General features: G+C 40.1%; 1 long non-coding RNA gene across 1 annotated transcript; it reads left to right on the top strand.

Moving 5' to 3' along the window:
- Nucleotides 1-4,482: 4,482 nt before the first annotated feature.
- LOC133256219 (uncharacterized) lies at nucleotides 4,483-11,916 on the top strand. Its single transcript, XR_009739137.1, has 3 exons — nucleotides 4,483-4,587; nucleotides 7,258-9,258; nucleotides 9,583-11,916. It is a non-coding gene; the product is annotated as an uncharacterized LOC133256219 (long non-coding RNA).
- Nucleotides 11,917-12,998: the final 1,082 nt, after the last annotated feature.

A 12,998-nucleotide genomic window follows, 5' to 3' on the forward strand; every position in this document is an offset into this window, starting at 1 on the left:
CTGTGCTAGCCCTTTGCAATGTGGGGGCTGACTACAACCTAAACAAGGTTATCCCCTTCACTCATGGCAAATAGATGGGGAAACAATGGAAACAGAGAGACTTTCCTCTTGGGGGCTCCAAAATCACTGCAGATGGTGACCGCAGCCATGAAATTAAAAGACACTTGCTCCTTGGAAGAAAAGCTATGACCAACCTAGACAGCATAGTAAGACATTACTTTTTCAACAAAGGACCCTCTAGTCAAGGCTATGGTTTTTCCAGTGGTCATGTATGGATATGAGAGTTGGACTATAAAGAAAGCTGAGCGCCAAAGAATTGATGCTTTTGAACTGTGGTGTTGGAGAAGACTCTTGAGAGTCCCTTAGACTGCAAGGAGATCCAACCAGTCCATCCTAAAGGAAATCAGTCCTGAATATTCATTGGAAGGACTGATGCTGAAGCCGAAACTCCAATACTTTGGCCACATGATGTGAAAAATTGACTCATTGGAAAAGACCCTGATGCTGGGAAAGATTGAAGGCAGGAGGAGACGGGGATGACAGAGGATGAGATGGTTAGATGGCATCCCAGACTCAGTGGACATGAGTTGGAGCAAGTTCCGGAGTTGGTGATGGACAGGGAAGCCTGGTGTGCTGGGGTTCATGGGGTTGCAAACAGTTGGACATGACTGAGCAACTGAACTGAACTGATCCCCTTCACTCACCCATCCTCCATTAAGTTCCATTACTGAGTTCCATCCTTCCATTACTGAGCTTTCATTAAGGCTCATGGCTTAAGCTATATTAATTAAGGCAGTCAAGAATATTGTTAGTAATTATGATAATTGCCATTTATTGGATGAAGATTTTATAGCTAGATCTGGATTTCAGTCCCTATTCTGATATTTACTAGGTCTGTGACCTTAGATAAGTTAAACTTTACCTTTCTGATTCTTATTTTCTCATGTATAAAATAGAGGTCATTAGGTGTGCTGTGCTTTAGTTGCTCAGTCATGTCCGACTCTTTGCGACCCTATGGAGTGTACCCTGACAGGCTCCTCTGTCCATGGGGATTCTCCAGGCAAGAGTACTGGAGTGGGTTGCCATGCCCTCCTCCAATGGATCTTCCCAACCCAGGGATCAAATCTGGATCTCTGGCATTGCTGGCAGATTCTTTATTGTCTGAGCCACCAGGGAAACCCAGAGGTCATAATAGTGCTTACCTTATTCTTAATGTATAGAGTGGCTACGTGCATGAGTTACAGCTTAGTTTTAAGTAAGACAGGGCACACAAAGTACTTTGCAAAATACCCAGTACCAAAGCACTCAGTTAATGCTGGCTGTGACTCTGTGTTCAGAGTATGTACAATCATTAACTACCCAATAGTAGTATGTGCTGAGTGCTCTTCCAGGGGCTTTATGTACATTGTGTTATTAATTCTGAAAACAAGGAAAATGTGCAAGGAAAGCAACATCAGACCCATTTTACAGATGCATAAGCTGAAACTTAGAGCTTCTGAGTAATGTCTCAAAGTTACACACTTGGGAAATAGGTAAATGGCTGGAATTTGAGCCCTGGTGAGTTGGATTCCAAGTCTGAGCTCTTGTGTCTTGAAGGTGTGAATGGCAATGAAGCTCTTGAATGACAGCTCATTGTGGCAACAGAAGGGTTGGTGGTCATGTCCTCATGATTAATTGCCTCATAAGTGGAACAGATTCTGAGTGTTGCAAACAATAAATACTTCAGGAGCACAGAGGGAGAGATGATTGTTGAGGCAGGCTTATTAACAAAAAGCTTTATGAGGAAAATTTTCATCTAGTTTCTTTAACCGTTTTTTCCTGCTTATCAAGCAATACATGTGCACTATATAAAACTTCAAAGACTTATTTCACTCCTAGCTTGATTTCACTGTCCTACTTTTTTCTTTATTTCTAACTCTTCTCACTACCCCATATATTGACAGCATAACTGAACAGTTACAAATTTTCAGTAAAATCATCTGGTGATATCTACTGGGATTACAGCAGCACACACCCTTGACCCAGCAATGCTGCTTCTGAGACTATTTTTAGAAATGAAACACCATTATGTGAAGATATATATGTAAGTATGCACTTATTTCTTGTAGTGTTGCTTACAGTCACCAAACAAATTAGCAACTAGACAAATGTCTTTAGTCTGTCAATAAGGGGATACTTGATAAACTATGACTCATTAATTCTAGAGACCTTAGTGTGGCTATTTTAAAGGCTGGATTTGATTTTTCTATAATGACTTGAATAAAACTGGCTTAGAATCTTAACAGTTTAGATTTGGGAGCCAAATCTACCTAAACAGATGATAAAGTAATATAAGAAGTAAAAGTTTATGTTTGCATTTGATCAGAAAAAGACATTTGCTGAATTGGGCAATTGGGACTGACATATATACACTACTATGTATAGAACAGAAACTAATGAGAACCTACTCTATAGCACAGGGGACTCAGTGCTTTGTGGTAATAAATAGGAAGGAAATCTAAGAAAGATAGGATACATGCCTATGTATAACTGATTCATTGTACTGTACAGCAGAAATTAATGCAACATTGTAAGGCAACTGTATTCTAATAAAAACTTTAAAAAAAAGGCATTTGCACAAGCACAGCTCTGGCAACACATGACTTATCAGCATGTTTTCTGACACAGATCCAGGGGTTTTGTACATTATGAACTGAATATAACCTAACAGTATCAGGGCAAGAAAGCCTAGTGGTCTCTTGGGCAGATCTAGAGCATTTAGAAGAGAAGGAAATAATTCTATTCTTCTCTAGGCTGACGACATCTAGAGAATCACGTTCACTTTAAAAGGAGTACATTCACCAAGGCTGCTACTGCTACTGCTAAGTCGCTTCAGTCGTGTCCAACTCTGTGTGACCCCAGAGACGGCAGCCCACCAGGCTCCCCCATCCCTGGGATTCTCCAGGCAAGAACACTGGAGTGGGTTCCATTTCCTTCTCCAATGCATGAAAGTGAAAAGTGAAAGTGAAGTCGCTCAGTCGTGTCCGACTCTTAGCGATCCCATGGACTGCAGCCTACCAGGCTCCTCCGTCCATGGGGTTTTCTAGGCAAGAGTACTGGAATGGGGTGCCATTGCCTTCTCCGTTCACCAAGGCAGTAAGGTTGAAATTATGTCATTGGAGAAATATCTGAAAAAACTAGTTTTTTATCCTAAAGGGGAGCAGACTCAGAGGACACACTGTAATTGTCTCCAAATTTCATGCTACATGAACCATTAGACCTTTTCTCTGGAGCCTCAAAACTAAAACCAGGTTCTGTGGATGGAGTCCAGTAGGAGCTGGGGGTTAGCTCAATGTAAGGAAGACATTTTTCACTATCAGAGTTGGTCAAAAGTAGTAAAATTACTTGTCCTGAAGATTCCAGTCTGCGGTTTCATCTTTACAGGGGTTGAAGGAACCTGATGGGAATAGTGAGAAAGGAGTCAAGTGTTTGATGGGAGCAGTGTGGTGCCTACATCCCAACCCATCTACAACCCCAATCAGAGAATTTCCAAGCTTGTCACCTCATCCTTTAATCTGGTTTTCAGTTGTGAGAGATTTGGAGAGGCAGTGGAAAACCATGCTGTAAACTCCGGCTGTGGAGTTGAACAGACCCAGGTCAAGACCTGCCTCCCTTCCTTACCTCTGTCTCTGACTCAGGCAAATGACTAACCTCTCCCAATCTGTTTGTGGATCTGTAAACTGAGATAACTATTATCTCAACTACATCACTACATCAGCTTACATCACAGCTCTTTGGGGAAGAAAGCAATACTATTTCTATTTTACAGATCCACAAACAGATTTGGAGAGGTTAGTAATTTTTTATTGTACGTACACATGATTGCTGTTTCAGTCGCTAAGTCACGTCTAACTCTTTTTGAGACCCCTTGGACTGTAGCCTGCCAGGCTCCTCTGTCCATGGGATTTCCCAGGCAAGAATACTGGAGTGGGTTGCCATTTCCTTCTCTAGGGGATCTTTCTGACCCAGGGACTGAACCGCGGTCTCTTGCATCTCCTGCATTGGCAGGTGGATTCTTTACCACTGAGTCCCCTGGGAAGCCCATATACACATGGTAGCACACAGTGAATTTTCAGTAGGTATTTTAAGTTAAATTATGTGAATTATTCTTGTCTTTCTTGTTATTTAGAGTCATTTTAAAAGAATTAAAAAAAATTTTTTTTTTTTTAATGTTTGGCCATGCTGAACAGTATGTGGGATCTTAGTTCCCTGACCAGGGATCAAACCCATGCCCCTGCTGTGGAAGCATGGAGTCTTAACCACAGGACCACCAGAAAAGTCCCCTGTAGATTCATTTTTAATAGAGGAAAGCAAGAGGATTTTCTGATTAATCTTTGAAAGAACTATACATTTCTGATTTAGAATATCATATTTCCTAAGATTTCTAAGGTTCATAAATACCATATTATTCAGTTCACTTAAGTACATTTGGTTGTTTTCCAGGTAAATCTATGCCAGAAAAAAAAAAACAACAAAAACAAAAAAAAACACTGAATCTGGAGTCATCGAATCCAAATCCAAGAGGCCTGGCTGTCATGTCTTAAGCAGGTAACTCTATAGAGTCTCGGGCTTCTTCATAAAGTAGGAAGAAACACTTGTATACCACCTAATTCACGCGTACACTTGTATGGAAGAATAAATAGCAGAACACAGGTAGAAGTGCTTTTCTCATTATAAAATACTTGTCAATTAGAAACTGTTATTGTTGTCATGACTTATAAAATGGGCAAGGGGTATGATTTCCCTGGCCCCAAAATCTCAGACTACCAAAGGCAGGACCATTCTGAAAATGTAATCGTAAACCTTTTGGGGTACAGGAGTACGTTTGCAAAAGAAAAGGAGATACCGTTTCCTATAAAGGTCAGCCTTGTCAGCTCTCCAGAAAATCTTTTGTAACAAAGATTTACCTTTCCACGTAGAAGTAGAAAAGGTAAAGAAGCAAGAAGTAGGAAATGCTTTGACAAAGCATTTGTCAAAGTGACAAAGTGTTTGCCCAACGCCTTTCTTAAGAGTACCTTTTCCTATTTATGTATTTGCTAGCTTAATTAGTTCCAACAAATTGAACATTCTTAGTTGCTAATAATGAAAGCAGAGAGGGGTGCACTTGAAAAAGGAGGGCTGGGTCAAAGCAGACTAAAAACAGGCTTAAGGATTCAAAGACCTTTAGCAATGGATGGGATTGATGAGCTTCTCTGGTGGTGCTGGTGGGAAGGAAATCTGCCTGCAATGCAGGAGACCTGGGTTCAATCCCTGGGTCGATCCCCTGGAGAAGGAAATGGCAACCCACTCCAGCATTCTTGCCTGAAGGATTCCATGGACGGGGGGCCTGCTTACACCAAAGGGAACAATCCAGTAAAGACGTAAAATAACTGGCCCATAACTGTATGATTGGAGGGACAGCACTGACAGTGCTCCCCTAGGGTTTGTGCTTTGGGGTTTTGTTTTGATTTTCTAATAAAAAAGTAAGGTAAAGAGGAGAAAGAAGGGGGAAAGAAAAGAATATATCATTTAACTGAAAGGAAAGCATTTCTGTTCCTCATCTCTTACAGAAGAACCTGGAACATTCATGAATATGTTTGAGAAATGCTTGATTTTTAATAGAGGGTATAGCTTTTTTCCCAAGAAAATCAAACATTAACATCATCTTCACTTTTTAGACCCTGTTCTAAAGGGAGATAAATAGTAAAAATTCTTTAAAGTTTCATGCTATAAAATATTTTTTAGAATTCCGTTCCCAACAGTGGAGAGTTGGAACAATGCACGTGTTCAACCAATTAGAGGATATTTGAGTAAACCACGACTTAGTCTATCAAACGTATAACCACTGCAAGTGGTATTACTGAGATGATGAATAAGATCAGCAAATGCTTTTGTCATAGTGAAGCAGGAAGGAGGACCACACTGTATGTGTGTACGTATGGATGGCATTGATCAAAGAGAGGATTCAGAGTAGGAATCGACTGTATTGGAGGAAGGAAAGAGATCGAAGTAGATCAGTAGATATAAAATGAATTAAGTTAAGAAATTTATAAAAAGGTGTGAATTTCCATAGCACTTTGTGGAGAGATAAACAAATCAAGGAGAGGTGGGCAAAGTTGGAATAATTTGTACACTTTTGACTCCAGGAGTGAGGAGGCTAAGAACATCATGGGAGTTTGCAAAGTAAGGTTCTGGCTTCAATATCAGCTGTACTGGGGCGAATATAGCTGATTGGGATTAAGACGAATTGGGATTAAGATGTACACACTATAAAACAGGTAACTAATGAGAAGCTACTGTATAGCACAGGGAGGTCTACTCAGTGCTCTGTGGGACCTAAATAGGAAATCCCAAAATGAGGGGATATATGTATACGTACAGCTGATTTGCTTTGCTATGCAGTAGATACTAACAACATTATAAGGCAACTATACTCAATAAAAATTAATTTAAAAAAACATCAGCTACACTGAGCACTCCCTTTGCCCAGTGGCTCTGACAATGAGGCACCTTCCTTATGATAAGAAATTCCATGTGTAAATGTGAGAGGAATGTGAGAGGCACAGGCGCCAATATCTTGACAGACAGTTTCTAACCGTGAAAAGAAGGTATCCACATGTGCCAGAAGACTGCAGATTTGTTGCTTCTCCCTTGGTTTTATTGCATTCAATCCGATATTTTTCCCTCCACACAGTCACTGGGACACACTGAGAGAACTGTTGCCTGGAAGGCATGTGCTATACAAGCTACCTTCCATGTTAGCTGGCTGGGATTGTAGCAAGCAGGCCGAAAACCAGGAGTCAACAGTTACTGTGTATATTCACAGTATTATCATATGTTTATTTTTCCTGGAACCAGTCAAAAATCCTCTTTAGAAACAGAAGGGATATCAGTTCCTCAATCTCCCATTCTTTTCTTGTTAGTTATTTTATTGGATTTTTAAAATAATATCAAGGTGAATATAGAAAATATTAACAATTTTCCCCACTCACAGATATTCAGTGTTAATACATAATTTGTATCCTACCACTCTTTCTCTGTTCTCACACAAGAATATAGGGTTTTTTCCAATTTGAAAATGATACTACACTAAAAGTATTATTCTCTTAGCAATGTCTATTCAAGAGATGACACACAGAGATGAAGTAATGTGTTTATGGTCACACAGCTAATGATGGGAAGAGCTAGGATTTGAACCGAGAAAGGTGACTCTAGATCTGAGCTTTCTTTTTTTGGCAGCTCCGTGGCTTGCAGAATCTGAGTTCCTCAACCAGGGCTCAAAAAGGTGCTCCCTGCAATAGAAGTGTGAAGTCCTAACCACCAGGAAATTCCTGGATCTGAGCTCTTCACCTCTGCAAATGACTGTCTTTGACAGAAGAGAAGAAGGCAGAGAACTGATCTAAGGGAGCTGATCCATGTTTCAGGGACAAGAGCATGCTAGCCTTTGGTGATTTTCCCTCTTCATTCTGAACTCCAGCATTTCTTCCTGACTTCAGACATCCTCTGTGAAGACTTGTCTCGCCGTGAAAAGGTGCAGCCAGTGGACTGTGGGCTCCGTATCTCCTATGTTGGCCATATCATAAATGCTCAGGAGATGGTGGTGGTTGGTCAGCTGCTTTGAGAGTGTATAATCTACCTGTCCATTCCTAGCAAGCATCCATGCATCTTGAGTTAAAATCATTACTTGTTGTTTGCTTTCACATCAAGCAGCTTCTGGTTCTTGGATTAATGAGGAAAGATGTCAACATTGTAGCCTACAAACACTCTTGGATTCAGGCTCAACATCATGACAGATAATTTTATAACCATGGAAAAAAATGTACATATGCGCCAACTGACTTGGGACATTTAGTGGTTCTTTTAATTAAAACTCAGACAGGAATTTTAAATTTGTTACTGCATAACCACTGATGATGTCAATGAATGTTTCATTGATCCTAACTTGTAGGAAATTGCTGTTTATAATGTACTCTCTTCCTCACCTTTCCCACCTTCATTCCACTCACACATCTACTTGTATCTTATTACCATGGCCTCTTAAAAAAAGAAAAAGAAGAAACATTTTGTCCATTAATTACTGTGTTACCATAAGATGTATATTGAAATTCAAATGTTCATGTTTATGAAATAATCATGGAATTGCTGTATGTCACATGAATTCAATTTTGAGTCCACAAATATCTGAGCAGTGACAAGTGTGCCCTGCAGTATACAAGGAACTGGGGATACAAATACTGTACATAGTCCTTCTCTTGTAGGAAGAGGGAAAATAGATCACCTATAGCCCAGAGGGCAAAATGTAATAGAAGGATGGGCACACCACAGAGGAAGCACAGAAAAAATAGTGACAAGAGAAGAAATGTTAAGGAAGCCTTTATGGAAGAAGTAGTTGTTTATTTGGGTTTTGAAGTATGAATAGGAGTTTGACAGGTGGGTGAGTAGAAAAAGTCACTCAAGTCAAAGGGAACCACATTTGCAAAAGCACAGAGGTAAGAAATTGTATATATGTCTGCCATTTATTGATCATGGACTATGTGGACAGATGAAGAAAGGGTAAAAATAAGAATGGATTGGATTCATGGTTTTGAAATTTTAATTTATTTACACCTACTTCAGTATTCTTGCCTGGAAAATCCCATGGACAGAAAAGCCTGGCAGGCTACAGTCCATAGGGTTGCAAAGAGTTGAACTTTACTGAAGCGACTTAACACTACACTTGCTATGTACCAGATACTGTTGTTTTACAAATACTTTTCTAATCCTCATGACAATTTAGACAAACCACTGGACTGCAGAATTGAAATAAAGCCTCACCTCGAAAACCTAGATGATTGGTCAAGAAAAAAAATGATAAATGTGGTATTATAGAAACAGACTCAAGAACGTTGAAATCCATATGTAAATCTCCTCCAGCAATAAGTCCTTACGCCTCACAAGGAGATCGGGCTTGATCCTGAGCTAGAGAAAAGGGATTGCTATGTACAATTACCTGGACCTTTTCACACGGATGTCCTGTAACCCTCAGCATCAGCCGTGAGGTACACGGTGGTCTCCCCATCTACACGTGAGGCTTGGAGAGGTCAAACAAGTTATCCAAGTCACACAGCAAGTAGAGTGAGGGGGCTGGAATTTATCCAACTCAGAATCTATTTCTCCATTGCATGTCTTCCTAGAAAAGGGCCAGGGAGAGCCAGACACCAGGAACTTGCCTCAAGCTACCCTGCCCTGCTTTGGCTACAGGTAAAGTAGCTGTGTATGGTGATCTCTTGGACAATCTGCTAAGGAGTGTGGAGAAAACAGGTGGGAGAAAAGGCTTTCTCTTTGGGGTACTTGGCATTTAAGATAGGTATCTGATGATGCTCATTAAATACTTACTGAAGCCATGTGCCCTTCCTTCTTTGCCCATCACAACATGGGCCTGTCACTGGAGACAATTTATGACATACTACCTCTTCCCCCTTCCCCCAAACAAGTCCTGAGAGATACCAGAGTAACTGAAATTAAGCCATTCTAGAAAAATAGGGATGCGTGGTCATCAGACTCTTAATAGTTGTCATTTTACAGGACCGAAGCTCAAGAACATTGGAATCCATATCCGCCAGGTAGGTTTTTGTTTTCTTTTTTTTTCTTAGAGTTCCTTTTATTGTACCTTTGTGATTAAACAGCTCAAACATACATAATATTCCCCCTCACAATTCCACCTCCCCTTTCCATATCCTCCTCTTCCACTTCAACCCTTTTCCTTCTACTAACTCACCTCTCTAGTACTGCCTTATCTGTCTTTGTTACAGAAAAAAACGGAACTGATACATTAACTCACACAAAGGTTTTGGTGACCAGAGCTGACTTGATATCTGCCAATCCCTTTCAAGGTATATAGTCTGCATTTTGAAAAAAGAAAAGAAAAAAGACTTCCTTGAGACAGTGTTCTTTATCTCAAAGGAGTGACTCCAATGGCAAACTTTCTGACAGTCTTCCTTGGGAGGATGAAGGAAGGATAAGGATGATCCTTATGATAAGGATATGGTGTGATAAGGATCACTGGCATTTTGTGATAGTCTCTCATGAGCTTGGCACAGAGTTAAGTACTTGCCTATGTGACTAATTCTCACAGCAACCTGCTGAGGTGACATGAGCATCCCCATTCAGAAAAGGAAATCACAGTTCAGAGAGAGGTGATGTTATTAAAGCTGCTCACTAAGGCCAAGGGAGACTGAAACCTGGGTGTGTCTGGTTTCCAAGTCCTAACCCTCTCTGGCACTCTGGTCACATCCCTACAAGGATATAATGGGGTCTTTCTGGTCAGCAGGTCTCCTTGGTATTGGATGGTTCCCTCCATCTTCTAGACCTGGGACAGATACAGCTTGCACACAGCAATGAATTGAAAAAAAGGCAGGACTCTGCATGTTCCTCCAGAGCAGAACAAGTGCCCCAGATTTTAACCCATGAACCTGGTTGCTTCTGTGCCTTCACTTTGCCCAGTCTGGAGGTCTTACTGCCATTCAGGTGCATAGAAAGTTTCCTGAAATGAATGAATTAAAAAGCAAGACCAGTGACCCAGACCCTACATCTTTACACTGACCCATGCCTGTAAATTATTTCACGGCGAGTGGTCTTTTCCAATTGCCTTCAGGTGTTAGTTTAAGCGAGTAGATTAAAAAAGAAAATTTGAAAAGATTTTTAAGATTTAGTAAAACGGAGCAATTGATACACACCAGTCCAGTAATGATGCCCTACAAACCTGTCAGTTTGCACTAAAGTGACAAGAGTAGCTGAGGGAAATCCTTGCCCCTCGGTTGACGGTCATAGACTTGGTCCACTTTGATGAATCACCTAGTTTGAATTATTAGACAAACAAAATGTTTGCCCTGGCCCAGAATTTCCAAAGGCCCCTGCAGGATAGAATGATCCCTTTCCTATGAGTATTTAATTTTATAATACGCATAATGGTCTCGTGAAGCTTCTTGTTCTGAATTTATCAGAGCTTTAAACGAATGTCATGATCTGTTTAAATTTAATGTTTAATGTTATCCAGTTAAATATTGTTGATCTTTTCTTGTCATTGCTAAACTTGCCTACAGATGGGGACTTTCTCGTTAGAAATGCAGATGCCTAAATACTGCTTTGAAAACAGAAGGGGAAAAAAGCATGTCTACAATAAATACTGCAGCCAATTAGGTCTCATCATAGTAATTTCTCTGGCTTTGTAATGTTTGTTTACTGAATTTTGTAGGGAAATTGTTGCCACTTCTGATCTCCAGACTCATAAAACCTCCATCCTTATGTTTTCTTGCAATGGGAAGTTATAACAATAATAAACATTTTCTTCTTTATCAGATCACATCTCAGTTATGAGTTAGACATTTGCCGATCCAGACCCAAACAGTAAATCTGTACACATTCAAAGAAAACGCTCATACGTTTCCTAAAAACCCACACATTAATATTGCTTACTTTTCAGCGGGGGTAAATGGGGGTCTTAGAGACCTCCTCAGAACAGGCTGGAGTTAAATAATATTGCATGTTTTTCATTTTACTGTGATGAATGCAAAGCTATTAAATAACCTTTTAAAGAGTTGGTGTAATTATCTGTAAACAGTAATGTTACAAAAAAAAAAGGTCAAGTTGTCCTGCCATTAGATGTTTATGGATATAAACTGGATTTATGTTTCCATAAAACAGGCACCGACTAACTAGATTAATTCTCCACAAACTAAACCAACTGTAGTAATATTTAGACACAATAAAATGATACCAATTAAAACAATTTTATTTTTTGTGTCATATTGATTAATGGCGCACTAAAATTAACCAGAGACCTTAAACTCTGAATGGTTGGCAAAAGTCATCCACAGCTCAATATTATTACCAACAAGAAGAGCAGTTAAGTGAGATGGCTGTGCAATAGTATGAATATTTAATTAATAATTAGTCATGTAATTTCTCCTCAGGAATTATTATCCCTCAAACTGGTTTGTGAATTTAATTATTAGCAGCCTTTTTGTTTCCATGTCCCCTCATTACTGTCAGGATTGATGTAACATAAACTTCATTAAAAATTAAAGCAAGAGTCTTAATTACAAGGCTACCCTGACTGAAGTTAGAATTAGCCAAGTCAGTGATGTGCAAATGAGTGCATTATTTAAGAAACATGCTGGAAGTAGTTATGCTAATGTGGGAGGTTCGCAGTAGCAGACCTTTTCACTTGCAGTTGCATATTCATTAAATGCACTATGCAAATTTAATGTAGCAGTCTTAGTAATGCGTTGTTAATTTATTCAGATTTATTGAGTACGACTTGTAAAAAAAAAAGTACAAATTTAATTACTCTATCTAGTAGGGATGGTATTAGGAGATAGCAGAGGTTTAAAATGTGTTGGTCTGGATTACTGCAGTTTGATGGAAGACGTGGTATCAGAGGACACAGTTTTGATAACTGGGCTTGAAAGAATATTTGATTTACTTATGGAATGATCTAAGAAATCACTAAAATGGCACATGTTCCTTCCCAATAGGAAAGTAAAAAAGTCTCGGTTGTATTAACTTAAGAGCTAAAGCAGTGCTGAGTCCACAGCCTAATGGTCGTAATGACTCTACAGAGACCAGTAAAGGTTATGGATGGAGATCCGTGTGAAGCAAACTGTCTTTGTGGAAAGTTCACTGGTGGTTGGCGGCACCTCCGCGGTGCACCCGATGAAACCACAGGAATCCTGGCATCCTCTGCAGCAGAAATGCCCTGGCACCCAGCACGTCAGTACTACCTTTTCAGGTGGGTTGACACCTGGGCTCCACTTTCAAGAGATTCCAAGCCCAGGCCCCAGGGAAGAAAGCACGTCCTTTCAAAGAGATACGTAACTCCTGCTGGCACCAGTCATCATGGCGTCCACACTTAACTGATGGATGTGCTGGGACTCCTCTTCACGCATCTGTGCTCGCCTAATTCTCTGGAAAACCCTGCAGTGAAAGTTTTCTCATCCTCA

Source organism: Bos javanicus, chromosome 10, assembly GCF_032452875.1.
Source record: "Bos javanicus breed banteng chromosome 10, ARS-OSU_banteng_1.0, whole genome shotgun sequence".
In the NCBI taxonomy this organism is placed as follows: Eukaryota; Metazoa; Chordata; class Mammalia; order Artiodactyla; family Bovidae; genus Bos; species Bos javanicus.